General features: G+C 38.9%; 1 non-coding gene across 1 annotated transcript; it reads left to right on the top strand.

The window, feature by feature from the left end:
- The first annotated feature begins 3,054 nt into the window (after positions 1-3,054).
- Trnaa-cgc (transfer RNA alanine (anticodon CGC)) lies at positions 3,055-3,127 on the top strand. The gene has a single exon. It is a non-coding gene; the product is annotated as a tRNA-Ala (tRNA).
- The last annotated feature ends 319 nt before the right edge of the window (positions 3,128-3,446 follow it).

Genomic DNA, 3,446 nt, shown 5'->3' with positions numbered 1-3,446 from the left:
TCTGGACTGAAGACTACAACAGCAACAACAACAATTGGCTTCAGCAACTGTGTTAAAAAGCATAACTGGCTTTAAAAATCTTACCACATTTACATAACTCTTTTAGAAACATGTTAAACATGAAAACGAGCAATTATTTTTTGGGCGTTTAACAAATATATACTTCCAACTTATTCATGTGTTTAGCCCATTATACACACGTGTAAACTGCATAATGTGTTACTGGGTGTGCCAGGACATGCAGATATTGTCTAGACCAGTGTTCGTGAGGTGTAAGAAAACAATTATTCCAAAGAGAACGGACCAGTTGTCTTTTTGTCATCCACTTCATACATATAATTTGCACATAAAAGGTAAGCATAGTGTTTGTAGCAGGTGTAAGGAGATGTGGCTATTACGCATACCGAAATTTTCTGGTGTGACAAGACTGTAAGCAGATGTCTCTGGAACGCCATATGTGTTGAATGCCATTAAGCATGTCACACACCTGGGCTGGCCACACCAAACATGCAAGGGCAAGCAGTTGACACACTGCAGACAAAGGCAGAGCCAGGTCACATCCCAGGTCAGGTGCTGCCAGCAGAGCCACTCACTAGCAGCACCTAGTTTCGACTTCTCAAGTGGCTCAACAAAACAGATGTACAGTCTCAAGTAGATCACACTGTCCTATACCCTGTAGTAAAATGGGAAAAGTAAAACACTGCTACACTTTGCAGCAAACGTATGTGCTTATTGCCCAGCGTCTAAAAATGTAAGCTCTAGCGCACTCATTGGTGATCATTGAGGATAGAGAAATGTTGCAAAAGTTGCCAAATTATTAAAATTTCTTTAGTAGTCGACTATAAATAATGTATACTGAGCTGGTTATAATTTCACTACTACTTCATTTATTCTGATGTGATGTAAAAGTCAATTTCCATATTTTGTTAATAACTGATTATCTACGGTATATAGCACTGTGGTACATAGAGCAAAATCTGCCATTATGGAAAGCAACGAAAAGAAGAACTTGTAACAAACGCACTTGCAATGCTCTTCTAGTTACTATAACATTTCCAACGTTATAAACATAATTGCTAGCGAGCCTTCCGATGTACATGCAGAATGAAAGGACAATTTTAATTTTAGACTGTGACAGTTATCATCAAAACTATTATGGGAAATTAAAGAAGTAATATAGCTAAAGCACTGCCATTTTATTCATAGTGTACGCAGTACTACCACCAAGTGCATATGTGCATATCGCTGTCCCATGACTTTCATCACCTCCTTGTTCTAGTATAAACCCCCAAATGTATTCGATCCAACATTATACTGCAAATCATGCGAACATTGTAGAAGGGGATCTCAAACGAGTTTCAATGGAAAAAAATAAATCTTAGTTCTCGTTACACTATGAATTTCTAGCACCTGAATTCGAAAAAGAGTATGTGAGCATAGTGCAACCACCATTGGATATTTTTCGTGTGGGTCATACGATAAGAGCCAGTATAGCACAGTCACTTTGTTCTCCCCTTGTTCAAGACGAATATGGAATAGGTGGCGTAAAGAAATCGCCTAAGTTTATTTCGACTACATGTCCAGTTGCTCTCAGCGCTTCTTGCACCAATGTGCCGATATTAATAATACAGGACCTAACAGAATTTAACGAGTGTAACTCACCAATAAACGGGCGACAACTGCGATAAATCTATCAGTAGCATATGGAGATATTGTATTTAGTGTTATGGTAACATAAGTGAATCGTGTACATCGTCTTTTTAACTGCGAGGAAGTAAGGGACAGCACCCAGCCGCCTTCTAACTTTGGGAGATATAATGAGAGCGACAGCTCGGTTATGTGACTGGAAATATTAATATCCAATATCTTCAGAGTATTTAGCATCCCTTGATAACGATAGTTGATTAGCCTTTTATGGTAGCAAAATTTTGAAAGAGTCATCTAGCTTAAAGCTGTTATTAATGTAGTTAAAACCATCACTTTTAGCTACACTGCGTTAACTAACATTGTAACGCACCCCACCTCCACCACAACAATGTGTTTTAGTGTAAATATAGGACAGGTTAGCTAACTAGTATTGTAGTGGCTGAAGAGCTTTCGGTAGACATTTGGAAGAAGAAGAAGAAGAAGAGCAACAGGAAGAAGTACTTCTGTGGACACTTTGTAGATACTCTCTCAGTGTGGCGGAATCCGAATCAGCATAGGATACTGAAACAACACTTTTCAGGGTCATTAATAAGAAAATAAGTATTCCTGTACCCAATATTTTTTTAATTTTTGCATATGCATTTATGTACAGGAAAAAATTCTTTCTTTATGATGTCTGGCATAGCTTTGATAGCCTCCGACTCAGTTTTTAACTTGTAGTTTTATTCTAGACCAGAAACTTGTAATTCTTTTTCAGTCGAGTACCTCAATAAATACAGAGGAAGTTTGTTCTATAATTCCAAAATGTATCAACTATCTGCCTTATCCCCTTGACAGGTAGATCTGTCCCTTCTTGTAGTTGTTCTAGCCAGGTGCATTCAATGATTTTAATTTTGCCTTTGCTTAAGCACTACTCTGTTTGAAGAGTATTGCATGTCTCCTTGGCTGTATGTTAGTAATACTCCTATCCTACATTCTTGTGAAATTTCTGTGAAGAAATTTTAAGTACTCAGCCTTTGCAAATTAAGTACCATTGAAATTAGTTGTCCTGTCAATTTTAAACTCTACAAACAGCTTTTCTGTAGGCAGATGCACAGCATCCAGTCCACAACGTTCAGTTACAATATTAACCCCCCCTGTGTGAGTAGAACCAGATCGGAATGGTGATGTTTAAACATATATATGTATATCCTTACATAAGTAATGCCCTCAGTTCTCTAATTTTCGGTATGCTCCAATGTATGACAACCTTACATTGCTATTTACAGTAAATGCAGATATCTTGTATTTCCCAGTGGTACCCAGATGTTTCCATAAGCCATGTTTAAAGTAATCTGTAAGCTTTACCCTCACATGTGCAATGGCCTGCTCTTTTTCTAACTCCAGTTCCTATTCTTCGTCTGACCGAGCGAGGTGGCGCAGTGGTTAGCACACTGGACTCGCATTCGGGAGGACGACGGTTCAATCCCGTCTCCCGCCATCCTGATTTAGGTTTTCCGTGATTTCCCTAAATCGTTTCAGGCAAATGCCGGGATGGTTCCTTTGAAAAGGGCACGGCCGATTTCCTTCCCAATCCTTCCCTAGCCCGAGCTTGCGCTTCGTCTCTAATGACCTCGTTGTCGACGGGACGCTAAACACTAACCACCACCACCACCACTATTCTTCGTCTGCGAAAATAATTTAGCCAAATGCTGTCTTTTCTTTTCTTTATTTTTTTTCCTAGCTCGATCTGTTCCACTTACAATTTGTTTCGTCCAAACAATATATTAAGTGCACTTGAGGGAGTAATTTTTAATAGG

Source organism: Schistocerca gregaria, chromosome 7, assembly GCF_023897955.1.
Source record: "Schistocerca gregaria isolate iqSchGreg1 chromosome 7, iqSchGreg1.2, whole genome shotgun sequence".
Taxonomy (NCBI): domain Eukaryota; kingdom Metazoa; phylum Arthropoda; class Insecta; order Orthoptera; family Acrididae; genus Schistocerca; species Schistocerca gregaria.
Note: the sequence above shows the minus strand (reverse complement) of the source record. Positions and strands in the feature narration are given on the sequence as shown.